The following is a 19,450-nucleotide window of genomic DNA, read 5'->3' on the forward strand; positions in this document are numbered from 1 at the left end:
TATTCAACACTAAACATCTGTATATTTGAAGCTCTCCAAATCATTGATTTTTTTTCTGTTTTATCCAGATGGTGGTACATTTTATACTTGACAAACACAGGAATTGCACTGTCTAGTGAGTTTACAAAGGAAGATAATAACATAGGTTTAGAGAATGAGAATGTGAGATCTGTATAAATGATATTATAAGTAGACAAATTTAAAGCACCATCTAGAGCCTCAGATTATCAGGAACTCTAAATCTGGAATTTCATCAGTATTCTTCATTCCTTTTTGCCCTGATAGCACATCTAATGCCTTGAATCCTTGTCTTTGCTCAGGGACAATTTTTAACTTCCTTTACCCTTGTGTATCAGTTTTCTATACTGTGTAATAGATTACTACAAACCTAACAGCTTAAAAGAGCACGTCTATTATTTCACAGGTTCTGTAAGTCAGGAGTTTAGATACATCATACTTGGGTGCTATGCTCAGGGTCTCACAGAACTGAAACTAGATGTTGGCTGAGCTATGTTCTTATCTGGATGCTTGATTAAGAGAGGATCTGCTTCCAAGCTCCCTTAGCCTGTTAGCAGAATTCATTTCCTTTCTGCTTTAGAATTCAAGATGTCTTTTTTTTTTCAAAGCCAGCAACAGAGAGAGTCTCTAACTTCATAGGAGGACTTGCCTGATTAGGTCAGGGCGACCCAGAATAATCTCCCTTTTGACGAACTCAGTGTCAAATGATTAGGGACCTTAATCACATCTAAAAAATCCTCTTCACTTGTATCATATTCTACCAGTTTGAAGCAAATTGCAGATTCCTTCCATCCTCAAGGGGAAGGAATTACACAATATTATACACACTGGAGGGGTAGGAATCTTGGAGGTCATCTCAAAATACTGCCTACCGCATCTTGTCAAGTCAGGGATTTGCCACTGTCATGACCACCACCAGTCACCTCCTCATAGATAGCAGTGACAGTAGCGATGAAGCAAAATTTAGATTGTTTAAAAATGGGTTTTGTCTTTGAAGTTCTTGGCACAAATCATACAGCTGAAGGGCCACAATTTAGGAGGATTCTTTGGATGGCAGTGGTGTTAGAGGATGAGGTAGAGAACTTCTCAAACTTATTATAGAGGGAAGACCACTCACTGGGGCATATTTAATGCCAGATGTGGGAGGTGGGCTGGGTGAAATACCCTGCCAAGGACTTGATGCATCTGGGTTGCTGCTTCCATCAGTGCAATGACAGTAGGTTTTATTTCCCACTTCCAACTAAAAGAACAGAACAGGAGGGTGTGGTATCATGTAGCAGTTTGCAATTTTCAACGCTTGATCTTCAAGATGCTTCATTTCTAAATATGTCTGTGTGTATCTGTGTGTGTGTGAGTCTTACATTCTGAAACCAGGATTTCATTATGGATTCAAAAGGGAATATTTACACACTACAATTCATTAAGTGATATATTTCTAACAGTAAAACCAACAAAAAACACATTCATTTTTTCACTCAGTCTACACTGTCGTGGTTTTCTAAAACTTTATAAGCTCCTCAGCTTCACTGAGAGTTTGCCAGTAAATTCAGAAGCTTGAGGAATTAGTTTTGTTTTCCGCAACTGACCAAAACATTCTTAGGAACAACAAGAATGATGGCACAATTATTTCTAGAAATTGTAAAAGAGGGAATCAACTGGATGTGAACTTGCCTTGACTTCTTCCTCAATGAACCATAGAAGTACGCAAGGCTGTTCAGCCACGCTGATCCTTTCATTCAAATCAAGAAAAAATAGTTTATAGTTTTCATCCTTACCTTTTGCACCAAAAACCTCTCCCTGGGGACAAGCAGTGGAGTAATCTCATACCTCCCTATTCTCTTTCCAATTTTATTGTAATGGTGTAAACTGCACCCAGCTTCCCTCAGGACCATGTGGATGCTGTACACACTTTCTAACAACCTGTAAATGCTTGAATTGTCCACATCAAAAATAAGAAAAGACAATTACTTGAAATGACACCAAGATGTAAGGCATCAAAGAATGATTTTTGTTTGGCTTAATAATGCAATGATTTAGGAACTTGGAAAATATTTATTGAGCCACAAGGACCACATGCTAAGCAGTGCTTTGAAAACCAGTCATAGCAAAGATAAGCTAAAAAAGTTCTTGACCTCCTGCCCTCAGAGAGCTTACATTCTAGGTATAACAGCATGGAAGGTGGTGATAAGTACAGAGCCAAGAAGTAGAAAGTAGAAGGAGGAATATTATTTAGACAGGGTAGTTAGAAAGGGTCTCTTCTACAGAGGTGACCTGCAATATATTCACTTGTTTATTCATTACCTTCACCCTCAGAAGAATGTCAGTTTTATGAGTGACACTCATTGCACACCCAATGCCTAGAAGGTGCCTGAATAAATAAATAATTCAGAAAGTGGTGTCATGAAAGGCAAAGAGGAATAATTCAAAAAAGAGAGTTCCCAAGAGTCAAGTGCTGCAGCAAGCATTAGTTATGCACAAGCTGAAACCTCTCTGTTAGATTAGCATTTTGGCTAGTAAGAGCAGATTCCCCAAAGTGGTACCCAGCTACAAGGGATTAAAATGTGAATGGAGGATGGAGACATGGAAGCAGGAACAAACACTATTCACACAGGCCTTGAATGAAGACATCAAACCATGCACAGAGCGAGGGAAAGAACATTCCAGACAGGGAAAAGAGCAGATGCAAAAGTGGAGAAGAAGAAGCAAGAGCACTCGTAAGAAGACTGATGTAAGTGGGGTATAATAACACAGTAAACAGGGGTAGGAAAGAGGTGGCAGTTGGTAGCCTCATACATCATGTAAGGCATCAAAACCTGGGCAAGAACATTGGATTTCATTCTAAGTGACATGAAAGATATGGAACTGTTTTGAGCAGGAGAGTGAAATGATCTGATTTATGTTTGTGGAGAAGAGATTGTTGACAAGCATGAGCGAAAGCAGGAAGTCCTGTTCAGAGTCTGTTGCAATAGGCTTAGAGAGACAAGTGTGGGGAAAGGAAACATGATCACATTCAGCACAGATTTTCAGGATACAGCCAATTACATGACTGGAGGATTGGAGTTAATAATGATGCCTTCGTTGACTGAGATACGGAAGACTGTGGGAGAAGACTCAAGGTGGGAAGATGATATAGAATGAATATTTGTGTCCCCTCAAAATGCATAGGTTGAAGCCCTAGCCCTCCCCCAACCCAGTGTGGCTGCATTTGTAGATAATGTCTCAAAGGAAGACATTAAGGTAAAATGAGGTCGTAAGTGTGGGGTCCTGATCTGATAGGATTAGTGTTCTTATAAGAGACACCAGAGAATGGAATCAGCCTTGTAGTAGCATCTGCTTTCAACTTCCCCTATAACAGAAGTTTCAGAATCCTGAAATGGGGCTGTGAACTGAATTGTGTCCCCCACCCCCGCAATTTCATATTGAAGCCCTAACCCTCAATGTGACTGTATGTGGAGACATGGCTTTTAAGAAGTAATTAATATTAAATGATGTCATGAGGGTAGGATCCGAATTTGATAGGATTTGTGACCTTATACGAAAAAAAAGAGATCCCTCTCTCTCTCTCTACACAAAGTCACCAAGGAAATGCCAGGCGAGAACACAGTGAGAAGGCAGACATCTGCACCCTAAGGGAAGAATCCTTACCAGATACCAACCCTGCTGCACATTGAACGTGGACTTCCAGTCTTCAGAACTCTGAGAAAATAAATTTCTGTTGTTTAAGGCATGCTGTCTGTGGTATTTTGTTATTACAACCTGAGTAGACTAATACAGAAGATGTATCAAGAATTCTGTCTTGGATATTTTCAATTTGAGATTTCTTATAATTCTGAACCAAGATGACAGGTGTTGAAATATGTGGAGTTCACAGAGGTCAGAACTAGAGATATAAAATGTAAGTCATCTGCTGATTTGTGATGGTTAACACAGTAGTTAATTTGGAGGACAGGAGGAGATCTCTAGGGGTAAGAGAAAAAAAAAAAAAAATGTGCCCAGCCTAGAGCTCTGGAGGACTCCAACATTCAGACGTTGGAGAAATACATGGAAAAGCCAGGAAAAAAAAATCTGAAAAGTGGCGGATAAGAGAGAAGGAAAACAGGATCATAGAGCAAAACTCTGGCATGGGATGGGGTAGGAGACAGAAAGGAGAAAGAGCAGGGAAATGATGGAAGCTCAGCAAAGACAGTAGACTCCAGAAGAGCTCTCATCACCATCAGAATGTGTTTTCAAGTCCCCCATCAAACAGAAACTTCGAGCTGTAACTCTGAGCAGGGGTAACTGTAAATGTGTACCTTCTTCAGTGCAACTCAGAAATAAGTTGAAAGCACATCACTTTCATAATAAATAAATAGAACCATTTCTACAATACTCCGTCACTATCTGTAATTTTACTATGTGAAATTAATTCTCCAAACGCCAAATGTCAAAAGTAACTATTAAACATAGAGTGTATTCCATGGTTATAGTCAAAATAGTTAACTAGTCTGACATTCCGGAAAAAAAAAAAAAAATGACGGTAAAACCACTCCAATTAGCTTGAATATATTCCAGCCAAGGACACAGCTTTTAATTAACTGATTGTTCTGCGTTAAATTAAATTGCCAGGCAACCTGAAGAATTACTTGGAGAATTATTATATCTATACTTTCAACACAATCTTATTTCTGAACTTCAGGTCTATGTCCCCAGATTCTGTTGGATTATCTCCATCTGGATGACTGATGGCAAGACAAATTCAATATCGCTCAAGCACAGTAAGCCGTCTTTTCTAACAAAGTAGCTTCTCTTTCATATTCTCTATCTCCTTGTGGCTGGGATATTTTGCATATTTCATGCCTTCTAATGTATCTTACATTATTAACATAATCATTTTTCACCTGTATTCATCCATGACTGTGGCTTCTGGAAAAGGGGCAGGATGAACGCCACCTCAGGAATGAAGATGTTATACAGGGGAATTCCTTCCCCAACACTGATAGAAAATGGAGAACCCCCCTTTACTTCCTTGGCATGTGAGAAGAAGAAGGGAAATGGTAAGAGAAGAGCCCATTAACTCTGTTTTCCTCACACCCAGGGTTATAAATATGAAGAATAAAATATGAAGACCTTGAGACCATTATAGCTTGATTTCCTGGGAAAAGCCTGGGTAGGTTGTTAACCTCCCAAAGGAGGTGATTTGTCTGGGATCTAGATCCAGTGCAGTGTGGAAGTAGTTGAATGGCATATTTGGGAGAAGCTGCTTAAGTAGAGAGCTGGGTTACAATGCTGATTGTTCATGGTCAACACATGACATGAAGGACACCGGAAGTTACCACCTGTCTTGCTAATAGGACCAAGAGATGCTGAGAGGGCAGCTGGACCAACAACAACCTGCATCAGAAAGAGGAGACCATCATGAATACAAATATCAATAACCATGGATGATGGCAGAAAACAACCACATCTGAGACCATGAGGTGGCAATGTCACTGATACTCAGATACCTCTAAGTCACAATACCCCTCACTCCTCCTCAAATAGCAAAATGACATGTTTTTAGAAGAACAGAGAGAAAGAGAATGTACAGGATACTGAGCTTTTACCTGAAAAACGTGGAGCTTCTTGAAAGAGACATTTTTCCCCTTCTAAAGACTCGTTTCCACTACTTGGCCATTTAAAGTTCTAGTCATCCTTTGATACTTGGTGGAGTAGGAGCTTAGGAGGAAAGTTAAATCAGTTATAGAAAATAAATAACCGTATTTTCCTTTTGCATAGCTGAATGGTAGTGATAAATTTTCTTGGTTACACCATAGAAAGGAAACTTAGCTCTCAAGGTAAAATGTTTCGGTACATCGCTAATCCCACCTCTTTCTTTTTGCTGACTTCCAATCTGTCATGAATAGATGCCAGTTAGACATCTGGCTCCTTAAATATGCCCCTTCCTTTCACTTTTCTGGACCACTGTAGCATTCTTTTCACTGGTCTTCTCTTCTCACTCAGAGTTATCTTCCAAATATGTATTAAATTATTATTATAAGTGACACTTGTCACTTGCTCAAAATTTTCTCTTGGTTCCTTATCACATGAATAGTAATATTCACCTTTGCTCTGTGGATACCTAGAACAATGGTTCTTGAGGTGGGTCCGCATACCTGCAGCGTCAACGTTACCTAGGAACAACTTAGAAATGTAAATCGCTGCTTCTTCTCGTAGACCTACAGAGCATCTGAGACTCTGGGTGTGGGGCTCAGCAATCTGTCTTCAAACAAAGCTTCCAGCTGATACTGGTGCACATTAACCTTTGAGATCTATTTTCCTAGCAGAACCGTGGAAGTACCTTGGAGTCACAGTGGCTAGTGAAGGAATCCTGTCAAGGGGCTCTAGCCAGGGAGAGAAACACTCCAGGCCTGCCAGCTCTGTTTCAAAAACAATCTGTTCACATTTTTTTGCACATTTTACCTAGCATATCATTTGTGTAAAGTGTGAGGTTTAATCAAGATTCTTTTTTCTTTTTTTCCTGTGGATGTCCAATTGCTCATTCACCATGTGTTGAAAATTTCCTCCATTGGATTGGTTTGCAGCTTTGCCAAAAATCATGTATGTGTCTATTTCTGAGTTCTTTACTGAATTCTCTTGGTCTAAATGTCTGTCTGTCTACCATGATCACACAATCTTGATTACTCAAGCTATACAACAGGTCTTAATATTGGCACTGCAATTCTTCCATTTTACTCTTCTTTTTCAAAATTGTTTTAGTTGTTCTAGGGCCTGTACCTTTCAACAACACTTTAGAATAAGCTTGGCCTTGTCTGCAAGAATCATGCTAGGACTTTGATAGGAATTGCATTAAATTTACATATCAATGTGGGAAAAATTTACATCTTTACCATGTTGACTCCTTCAATTCATGAATACAGTATGTCTATCTCTCTATTTAGATCTTCTTTCATCACTATTTTGTGCTTTTGAGCATATAGATCTTGTACATATTTTGTTAAGTTTATACTTAGATATGTCATTTCTTTGGAGTGATTGCAGTATTGTGTGTGTGTGTTTTTTTTAATTTTTTTGCTTTATTTTATTTTTGGCTGTGTTGGGTCTTCGTTGCTGCGTGGGCTTTCTCTAGTTGCAGTGAGCGGGGCCTACTCTTCGCTGCGGTGTGCGGGCTTCTCATTGTGGTGGCTTCTCTTATTGCAGAGCACTGGCTCTAAGCATGCGGGCTTCAGTAGTTGTAGATCGTGGGCTCTAGAGCGCAGGCTCAGTAGTTGTAGGGCGCAGGCTCAGTAGTTGTGGTGCACGGGTTTAGTTGCTCCGCGGCATGTGGGATCTTCCCGGACCAGGGCTCAAACCTGTGTCCCCTGCATTGGCAGGTGGATTCTTAACCATTGCACCACCAGGGAAGTCTGGTACTGTGTTTTTAAATTGGTTTCCATGTGTTCATTGTCAACATATAGAAATGTGATTGACTTTTTTTTTTTAACATCTTTATTGGCGTATAATTGCTTTACAATGGTGTGTTAGTTTCTGCTTTATAACAAAGTGAATCAGTTATACATATACATATATCCCCATATCTCCTCCTTCTTGCTTCTTGTGTCTCCCTCCCACCCTCCCTATCCCACCCTTCTAGGTGGTCACAAAGCATGGAGCTGATCTTCCTGTGTGATTGACTTTTGTTTGTTGATCTTGTATCTTGCAACCTTTCTGAACTCACTTATTAGTTCTTGGAGTTTTTGGTAAGTTCCTTGGCCTAATATTTTATCTGAAGGAAGAATTTTACATTCCTCAGCAAAAAATGTTCAAGTCTCATGACAACACAACCCCCATTTACCTTAACAGACTCATTCTTAATCTTTGTTCTCAACTGATGTTGTTTCCCAGTGTTTGTTTTCTAATTGTTATTGAAGACCTCCTACATCCTCATCTGGATTGTTTAAAAATGTAGATTCCAAAAACTCACCCTAAAGTCTGTGGGGGTAGCCTAAAAGCCTGCACTTTTAACATGATATTCTTGATTATTTTTATATACCCTTAGGTTTGAGAGTAGCACACCTCAGCTTCAGTCAAAAGGAAATTCTCATTTTTCCTGAACCTACCACCCACTTTTAAGGCCATCAGATCTACTCCTGGCTTCAAGACCTCATGGTTCATTACTTCCAAATTTTCATAGTATCACCTCTACATCCCTTACACAATATTTCAATTTTTTTCAAACTTAAATTCCTCAAATCTACATCAAACTATTCTTTATTTCTGCCTTGCAGGAAAACCCCCCAACTCTTAATAAAGGTACCATGAAGACTTCATGGTGTCTCACTTCAGATGGGTCCTGAACACTGCTCAGACAACCTGCAACATGCACTTAAGTCCTCCAAATCTACACAGTAGTTATTTCAAATATGCATCCATTTCTTCAAAGTCCCCTTCCTCTCAACATATCATAGTAAATGACCTAGTTTCCTAATTCACAGAAAGAAAAAACAACTGTGTTTCACTTCTTCACCTAAGATCTTGCCTTTGTCCATACATTGTTCAAAGACTATTCCATCACCTTTTCTTTCTAAAACGTACAAATCATCTTGACTGAAAATAACTTCTATCAAGTACCCTCTTACTCAAGTGGGTTTTTTTTTATTGCTTTCCACTGGATCATTCCCCTAAGAATATACACATACTTGAGATCTCTCACCTATAAAAAAAAACCCCACAAAAATAAAACATTCAACAATATTGTGTTCGCTTTTGGCTATTGTCCTATCACGTAATAGTTCTTCATTTCTTACCTTATCAAAAGAGAACACAATACCTGATGTTTCCACTTCTTCATTTCTGAAGTTATTGAAGACTGCATTTGCCCTCATTGAAAATGACCTGATGAAGTAATCAAAGATCCCTAATTCCCAAATCCAATGGATAATATTTAATCGTTACTAGCACGCAATGCCATTGCAAAGTTTCTCCTTTCTCAACTTCCATTACACTACACTCCCCTGAAACATCCTTCTTAGTCTTTTGTTAATGAATCATAAGCTTCCTATTGCTCCTTATACGTTGAGAGTTTTCAGTGCTCTCTGATCCTATTCTATCTAAGCCTGGACACTCCATCATTCCATGCAACTATTTTAATTATCTGTGTTGTTTCCAAGTCCTGAATCAACACTTTCATATTCTTTTGAGATCTCTCTTCATCTCTCTCTTGAGCTCTTCAACATTTCTTCCAACTTCCAAATTGACAACTCAACATAAAGTTCTAAATGTACCTCAAACTCAACCTGTCCTAAAACAACCTCAGGCTCTTGCTGCTTCTACCAGCCTTTCCTCTCCTGTTTCCTGTTTTGGTGACTGGAAAGTCAGCTTCTTTAGCTGCCCTCGCCAAAACCAGAGAGTGGTTTCAACCTTCCTTCTCTCCTTCCTGTAAGCAATCAACCACAAAATCCTGCCACTTCTATCTGCTACCTCTTTCCATTGCCAAATCTGCCTTCCCTCTCCATGTTCAAGGCCACCACCATGGTTCATTATTTAATCATATCTCATTTGAACCACAGAAGCAATCATCTAATTTCACTCCCCTTTTCAGGTCTAATGTATTCCAAGCCATCCTCTCTTTACACCACAGCCTGGGCAGTATTTCAGATAAGCAAATCTCTGTTCGTATTTTTTCAGTTCTTTCTTATTTCTTACAGACCTAGTAGGACACAAAATGCTTTTTATGACCTGACTCATACTGCATTTCCTCTATATGCACTCTAAACCTAACTTTACTGAATCTCTTGGGCCCATTTAACAATCTAATTCTCTCAATTTAGCTGTTTATCTGAGTCTTTCCTCATTATTGCCTGACAAGTAAATTTCTCTTCATTCTTAAAGTCTCAGTTTTATATTAACATACCATTAATGAAGACTTCCTTTATTTTTGCAGGCAGACTTAGGTACCTTTTCTTATCTTTTTATATAATATTTCATGTATTCTTTTGTGATCACTTATATCATATTGTTTTGTAGCTGTGTTTAGCTGTTGACCCACTAAATTCAATATAAACTCTATTAGCACAAACATTCTGTTGTGTTCTATTTTGTTTCCAAAATTTCTTATAAAAGAGCATGACCCACAGTAGAGACATATTAAATGTTATTGAGTGAAGTACTGGACAGTGAAAGAGAGATATTCACATAAATTATAATAACACAGGGCCAAGAAAGACACACGTTTTATTGGAATATAAATGGAACACGAATATATAGAAGAGAGAAACTTTAAGACCAGAGAGATTTGATTTCAGCCTAAAAAGACAGCCACTACAATGTCAGGAGAGGGAGAGATGTCATTTTAGAAAACAGGTACCATATAACTAAATACATGCAGATAAAAACAAGACATGTTCAGTTATAGCTGCATAGCCTTATTGGCCAGTCTATATAGTAAATGGAGAAATGAGTGTACTGAGAAATAAGAATGTAAAAGGGATGTTAGATCTTATTGTGAAAGGTTTCCAATGTCATGTTAGGAAATTAAAACAATAGAAATTTAAGAGCCACTCATGCATTTTTAACAGAGGTGGGTGGGTTTTCAGAAATTTGCCATGAGTATAAACAAGGGGGTTTTAAACTCACAAACACTTTAGAGGTGGGGCGGATGGAAAGTGCCTTCAGAAATTCAGGACAAAAGTAACATGGACCTGAACTAGGGCAATGAATGCTAATAAACAAAGAGCATCTGGAATCTGACTTCTAATTCTGGTGGCTTCACATTTTCATAAGAGGCCCCAAAGGATATAAATAACTTTATCTGCATGAACTTTCAAAAGGAAAGACTATATTTTACTATGTGCTATAATAGAGACAACACGTAAAAATAAGACCTGCCCCCCTAATGAAGCAGAATGTAATTTTCTATGCATGATTTTAACTTCCTGGATGCTAAAAGATCTTGCCAAACCAAGCAATCCTGATATTGAATTAAATAATCAAACATGAAGAGAGAAATTATGCTAACTCCAAGCAGGAAAAACATACTATTTTTTTTTTTATGAGAACTGAATATGAATGAAGAGTTAACAAAGCAAAGGAAAACTGAAAGTTTCTCCTAAGATACTTTAAAATGATTATATAAAATTGATTAGGCTTTTAAAACCTGGGTGGTATTTGTATGTCTAATTCATAATCCCACAGACTCAGAATACTTGATACCACTGTAAATATATTCATATTTGTGTATACATATATTTATATTTAGAAATACAATATTTTATATACACAAATACACAGATTTAGTACAAGCATTCTAGATTTACTGTGAACCCCAAATGGCCACAGTTTCAGACTTCTTAGACACTATAAATTATGACACATATCAGATACAGAGGACCACACTGCAAAAGAATTCATATTTTTATCTTTGTTGAGACAGATGGAAATCCATGAGAATTATAGATAAGGAAGATTTTGGAGGTCAAGAATCTTGTTATTCTTGCCAACTCCACTGCTGCTATAATTCTTTATCACTCTAGTTTGAAAGTGGTAAAGGAAGGTGCCTACGTTTCCTTTGGAAAACCATCTCCTCTTACAATCTTTATAGTCCCTGTTGCTAAGGTCATGATTTGACCTTCATCTTGTCGAGTCTTTCTTGTTATGTAGAGTTTTCTTTCAATACTCACTCCCTGGGCACTTAAACAACCATGCTATTCAATGTGTTATTTATTGTTTAATGGATTTTCATGTCTTCTTAACTAGTTGGAAAGGTCCTGGATGGACAGACCACATATTATATACATTTTTCCCTATGTAACAACTAACAATTCACTGAGTGCAAATTCAAGCTACCATATCAAAACATATTGTTGAATTGAACTTATTATAGAGGTTGTCATAGAGTCCTGAAAATTGCTTCTTTATAAATTACCCTTCCTGTTTATACTAGGTGCTTACCTTGGACATCTCTCATACAGCTCTTGTTAGATGCCTGTGCAATGTTTGCATATCTGCCCCACCTACTGTACCACTCTTAGAGCAACTTACAGGATAGGACTAGCTCAAAAAATATCTCTGAGTAAAGAGAATTAATACCTCAAGGGCTCACTCTGCCTCCTCTATTGCAGCTCATATCAGAAATCTTTGCTAAGTAACACTCAGTCAGAGGGGTGAGGAAAGATGGGATGAAGACTGTGAAGACACCACCAGGTTCTACACCAAAAAAAGACTAAGTGGAGAAAAAATTCAGATGAACTGGCCATGTGCTGTAATTTCAGAAAACATTCAATAAATCCTAACACAGGATGATAAAAGCAGAAAAGGCTAGCAAAGTCAGGCAGAAGTCAACCCACAAACCTAGACCAGATTCCAGAGAATTCTATGCTGGGTAGCCAGGTGCCTATTCACACTGCAGACCAGTGCAGCCTGCTCTCTTAAATCTACAGGGTTTCCTGTTTTACCCCAACATCTCTGAACTCCTTCTACATTGTGGATTTTTCCATTTCTGATTCTATAAAACTTTTCTATATTTGATTCTATATTGAATATTGTGATTGACTACAATAAAATTCCAAAAATCTAAGAACAATTATTAATCATATTCCTTGCATCAGATAGTTTTGCCTCAAGGCAGATGAGAAAATTCTTTGAAAGGTTGTTTATTCTACCCTTATGTGTTAAATATCACTTTTGCCCCTGCAAATCTTCACCTCTTCCTTTTCCACCCTACCCTGGAGCTTGGGATGATGAGCCTTTTGGATTACGTTAGAGGATCCCTGCCCTCTGTCACTGTGTGGTTTTAGCCAACAGGAGGTATAAATTGGAGGTGAGAAAGTGAGAAGAGTGTGAGGCCAATTTCCTCCTTGCCAAGTGATTGATGTCTGGCTGCATTCCTCAACCAGAGCTCTTGTCCTAACAGCTACCTTGAACTTCTTCAAAGTTTTGTCCCTAAAGAACTGTTTCTAGCCCCAGGGTCTTCCACTTCTCCTTATTGATTTTTCTGAATTCTGCCAAAGCCCTTTTAAATCATCTCTTTAATAAATTTCTTCAAATTACTGGTTTGAATATGCCATCTGTTTCCTGCCAGGACCCTGGTTAATATGTCTCATATCTTTTCACCAGGAAATCAGCTTTTTCAAGGGAGATGAAAAAGACAAGAATGAGAAGGGCATGGAAATCTTGTGTTCCTGGTTCTTGTCTTAAAACAATGAAATGCTACCTTCCGTACTCTTCCCCCACCCACAATTCACGACTGATGTATCAAGTCCCAACAGATCTCCAACAGTTATACATAAAAGAGTGAGAAAATTGTGGTGCTGCCCATAGAATTTCAACCTATATTTTTAAAAAAGGAGGTCTCTATTTTGGTGGTTTGATAGAAGTTTTCATGCTATCAATTTAAAATCTAATGATTTAACTTTTAAACCCTTGTATAGATTGTGTCCTAGTGTCTCCCACCTGTTTAAGGGGCCATTCCATCTATTTTTTTCTGTATTGCAGTTCCCATGTCTTGACAGATAACGTTTATATTATTATAATTATTTCCCTCTTAGGGAAATATTTGTGCCCCAACTTACTCTTAATGTTTTCAGCTATGACCCCTTTTGTCATTAACTCACCTAGTTTACTGAGGTGAAAATATAGTGCATATGTTTATGTTTTGACTAATAGGACCCTACCTTTTAAGTTAACTATCCATGTTTATATACAATATTTTTCACATCATTCTCTACTTTAGCTAGAGTAATTACAAAGAGCTGTAGATATGAAAGAGGTGGTTTGCATCAAGTTTAAAGTTTTCCCCCAAAAGCTCTCTTGACTCCAAAAACTCTGTTCTGTATTTCTGATCCTAAATACTCATATTAACAGTTGTTTGAAGGAAAGATCAAGAATCCACCCCAACTTTGTATTTTGTTTAAAAAAAGATCAAATACAAGTTGGAACAAGGTTTCATATTATTTGGAATAATTTATTCATAGTCTTAACCTTACATCATATATCATGATGCTAAAGTTATGTTGGTATTTTTCTCTCCAAGAATAGTTTTGAAAACATTCCTAGCCATTATCATGCATTATATATAAATATGCAAAGCTTGTGTAGATGCCAAGAAAATAATGATGAAAATAAGTGAAAACCCAGAATTATTCTTTACTTTCATCAAATAATATGGTCATCAGTGGGAAATGATCATTATTTTCAGAATATGTCTCCAAATTCCTCTACTTTTATCCACAGAAAAGAGAGGGGATATTTTCATATTTACCTCTTTATAGGAATATGAATACCTCTTTAAGATCTCCAGAACTATGCCAAATATGACTATCCTATGTTTTACTAATGATATACTGTTACTTAAATCTGCTTTAACTGGACTCAAACACTAGCAAAAGACAATAATTCAACAAAACTGAGATAATGTTAAAGAAATGTAAAACTGTTTTGAGATCTTCACATGGGTTTATGCCAACTGTGATTATTACTCTCATATACAAAGTCTTAATACTTCTAAGAAGCAGTATCTTCAGCATCAAATTCTATGTCAGCTTAATTTTACTTATTGCAAAATTTAAATTTAATTTAGAGCTCTATTTAGAGATTATTTTCTAATAAAACATTATAAGTGGTTGGAGCATGAAATCTGGTTTGAAAAGACTACATACAGGGGAAAACACCTGCTGTGACTTATACAGCTCAAACATCTGCTAAACCTTCTGACACAGACTCACTAGAACAGGGATATGTTCTTTGAACTAGAAACCAAATGGCAACTACTGAATGTGTGGCCCTTCAGGGACAGGTGCAGCTTCCATCTGCAAAGGTCACCTGGCCTTCGAGCAGGCAACAAGAAATGAAAATGCCTCAGGGCAAAACCCAGCAGGACTGTTCCTTTAAAAAGGACTTATAAAAGTATGAAGGCTTGTCTTTTCTTAGGGACGCAGACAATTCTATCTCTACTAATATTTGGAAACATGATTAGATAGAAAAACATATCATCGGATTAATTGGAGAATTGGACAAAGTACACAATGGATGGAATTGTACATTGATGAAATATAATCTAATAGATGTGTCACTATGCTATTAAGGATAGTGACTCAACTTAGAGCCAAGAAAGACTTTCTGTAATGGTTCAGATACAAATAAATACACAGTGTACTCAAGAGAGAGAAAAGCTATGGAGGAAGCTCATGAAATAGCAGATATTCAGGTTTGAATGTGTTTCATTTTTTACACTTGCTTTAGATTCACTTTGGTTGTAGCTCAAACTCCATTTTCTTGTGAATTTTCTAGACTATTGCTTGTTAAGATCTACATGTTCCCATTCTTTACTGTTCACCAATCTTCTGCGATAAGCACTTGGTATTTAGAGTGCATAGACCCTTGTATAAGCTTACAATGTTCTCTCCAAGCAGACCCTGGAAAAGTCCTGAAAAAGTTGTCATGGGCCCAAAACACTAAGTTCAATAGTGCTTATTTAGGTGAAAAGAGCATGTTTCCTTAAGAATAATACAAGGGAAAGATCCTTGGAATTACATAGACATGGACTCCAAACTGATATCCCTCATTGTTTGAACCTGATTATTAAAATCAGTGACTATTAGTGCTGCATCTATAACTTGTAGGTTAATAGTGAAGTTTTAATGTGATAATTTATATAAAGCATCTAGCATAAGGATTGGCATAGAGGAGATGCCTAACAGATTCTATTTGCTTTTTCCAGGGTAACATTAATATTTACTAATAATTGTTGTGAGGATTAAATGAATTAATGGATAAAGCTTTTAGAATAAACTCTGGTGCTCTCTTAAAAATTTTATTAGCTATTTTTATTATTACCATTAATGTGCCAAGATCTCAGTAATATTAACTCAGTAATGGGGATCAAAATAATAATAATGATAAGGGTTAGAGAAATAACAGATCAGTGACTGAATTACTCAAACTAGGTATTTGTAGTTACATAGAAAAGAAGAATATGAATTAGTGACTCTGGTTTTTCTGTTATTGTTTATTCATTCAGTAAGTGAGTACTTTCTTAATATGTGTTCATTACTCTATGTATTAGGATTCTTCAGAGAAATAGAACCAATTAGAGACTAGATAGATAGGCAGATATATATATATATATAGAGAGAGAGAGATAAATAGATAGATAAATAGAGAGAGAGAGAGAGAGAGAGAGAGAGAGATGATAGAGATACAGATAGACATATATAAACAGATTTCTTATAAGGAATTGGCTCATGCAATTATGGATATGGACAATTCCAAGATTTGCAGAGTGAGTCAAGCTGGAGGTCCAGGAGAACCAGTGGTATAGTTCCAGTATGAAGCTAAAGGCCTGAGAACCATTGATGTAGTTCCGGCCCTCAAACCGGCAGGCTTGAGACAGGAAAAGCCAATGTTTGGTTTGAGTCTGAAGAAAGAAAAAAGGGCAGTGTCCCAATAAGGCAGAAAGAATTCTCTCTCACTTGGGAGCATCAGCCTTTTTGTTCTATTCAGGCCTTCAACTAATTGGATGAGACCCATCCACATTAGGAAGGGTAATCTACTCAGTCTACTGATTTAAATGTTAATTTCATCCACAAACACCCTCACAACCACACCCATAATGATGTTTTGACCAAATATCTGGGTACCTTGTAGCCTAGTCAAGTTATTACACAACCATCACACTCTAGATGTTCCAATCTAGTTACAGAGACAAGTAAAATTCTTTTAAAAGTTTATGCAACCAATATAGCATTAATTCACCAAGTAAGTAGCACCATCCAAATCCTGTAGACAACTCTGTCAGAAATTTACTGAAATTCCACTATGTCATACACAGTGCATTGAATCTATTCCATTGTCCTAGACATGGAGTAAGTACAATATATACGTTACATGACATGATAGAGAGCTTGGACTTTACATTGTAGAAAGTAGGAAGCTAAAGGCAAATTTCATGTAGAGAAGTCATTTGATCAAATGTCTTTTAAAATGATCACTTTAACAATAATGTTGAGAATAATAGGGGTGATATTTATTCTTTCTGGCTCTTCTTATTTCCTGGGTACTTCATGGCATTTATATGACCAGGAGTGGCATTAAGATTTAGCTCTTGGTATGACAGAGGAATGAGCAATTAGAATAAACACTACAGTGTTGTAACAGTGTCCTGGAATCTTCCACTGTGCTTGATATTACATCTTTAGTAGGATGATCATGAGGAAATTGAGGCAAATTCACAAGGAAAAGAAGAACCCCTGACAAAGGTGGTGGAGTGATATGGTCATGCAAACTCTCCCATGGATGACAATTACAAAACCAAGAAAACTGCTCAAATCAATAACTGACAAAGAAAACACCCATGCACAAGGGTCCCCAGGGTTATAGACAAAAACAGTGTCTATAACACTGTTACAGACAGTGTGGCTCAAGGAGCCACACTTAGGCAAATTCTGTGAATTTGTGTCTTTTTTAACTGAGAGAATCTGCAGTTGTCTGCAGCTTAATTAGGATAAAGCTTGAGCTTACTGACCTGAGGCATTAGAGTCTAGACCCCAAGGGTGACAGAGCAGCTGGGAATTAGGGGAGAATTCCTGGAAGAAGAAAACCATAGACATTAAATCCTTATATCTGAGAATAATCTCTGGCCAAATCTTTGGTTGGCCATCAAATTATGCAAACATAGACAAGACCCCAGGGATCAGAATAGAGAGGTAGGAACTGGAAGACAAAAATACAGAACAGAAATATGAGCTGCTATATATTATGAAGGAAACAAAGTTTTTGGATGAACTCAAGCAAATTAATTGCCTAGTAGAACAAAAAACAATAATTCTCAGAACACAACACAATTCAGTGATGCTACAATATATTATCAACAATATCTAATTTTCAAACAAAAATTAGATATATTTTTTAAGACAAAGCTCAGGAAAGAATACTGTTAGTCAGGAAGTAGACCAGTTAAAATAATCTGAATCTAAGGGAACCAGATGTTAACTTTAGCAGGCAACAGCTTCATAGTAGTTATTTTAAATATGATGAAACAATTAAAGGAAAGTATGTTATCAAAGTATTAACAAATAAGAAATCTCAACAGGGAATTGTGATATATCAAAAGTGGAAATTAGCTTGCTGAAAAGTAAAATAACTGACAATAAGAGTTCTCTAGATGATCTCAATAGCAGATTGGAGAAAACAGAAAAAAGAATTAGAAAACTTGAAGAGAGATAAATAGAAAGTACTCAATTCAAAGAATACAGAAAAAAATGGTAAAATAAAAAGAAAAAATGAACAGAGAGGCTCAGAGACCTGAAGCCTTGCAACCCAACCTGTGGACAACATCAAAAGGCCTAACAAACACGTAATTTGAGTTCTAGAAGGAGAGGATTGAAAAGGGCAGGGAAAAAAATGTAATGATTAAAACTGCCAAATGTGGCAGTTTAATACTTCCAGATCCAAGTGTCTCAGAAAACTTCAAGCAAGATAAACACAAAGATAAGTACTACTCCTAGGCACATCATATTCAAACTGCTGAAATCCAAAGATAAAAAGACAATCCTGAAAGCAGCCACATACAAACATAACTTTGCATATAAAGGAACAATAATTATTATAAATGGTTGATTTATCATTAGAAACCAAAAGACCAGAAGAAATTGGAACAACGTATTCAAAGTGATGAAAGAAAAAAAAAAGAAAAACCTGTATCCAAAATTTCTATCAAGCAAAATGATACAGTAAAAATGAAGACAAAATAATGACATGTCCAATAAGCTGGAAATGATGGAATTTTTCAGGCTCAAGATAAATGTCACTTAGAGCAATTCAGGCCTCTAGGAAACAATGAAGATTAAACTGGTATATAAAAGGCTATATAAGAATGTATATTTGTGTGTATATTCTTTTTATCTCAATTAATTAAATTGACATGTGGTTAAAAAGCAACAATTGTAACCCTGAATTGCTGAACTTATAACCTATATAGATGTAAATGCATGACAATAGTACTAAAGGAGTGTATGGGGAGAGTAAATAGAAACAATTATTGCAAGTTTCCTATATCTGCCTGAGGCAATTCATTATTGCCTCTAAGTAGATTTAATGATTTAAAGTAGCATAATTTCTAGAGCAACCACTAGTTAATAAAATAGAATTAAAATGGAATCATAAAAACACTTGATTAATAAAAAGAATGCAGGAAAGGAAGAACAGAAAAATTTGAAATGGTAACCATAAATAAAACTATATAAAATTATATTAAATATAAATGTAATAAACCTTCATTTAAGGCAAAGACCATCAGACTGATTTTTTTAAAAAGAATCAACCATATTCTGTGATAGACATATTTAAATCCAAGAAACACAGTTTTAAAGTAAAACAAAAATGCAAAGAATATGTCACAGGAAAAGTAACTGTAATAAAGTTAAAATGACTATGTTAATATCAGACAAAATATATATCAGCACAAGGAGTGTTACCACAAACA

This window comes from Balaenoptera borealis (genome assembly GCF_965194805.1).
Source record: "Balaenoptera borealis genome assembly, chromosome: 3".
Lineage (NCBI taxonomy): Eukaryota > Metazoa > Chordata > Mammalia > Artiodactyla > Balaenopteridae > Balaenoptera > Balaenoptera borealis.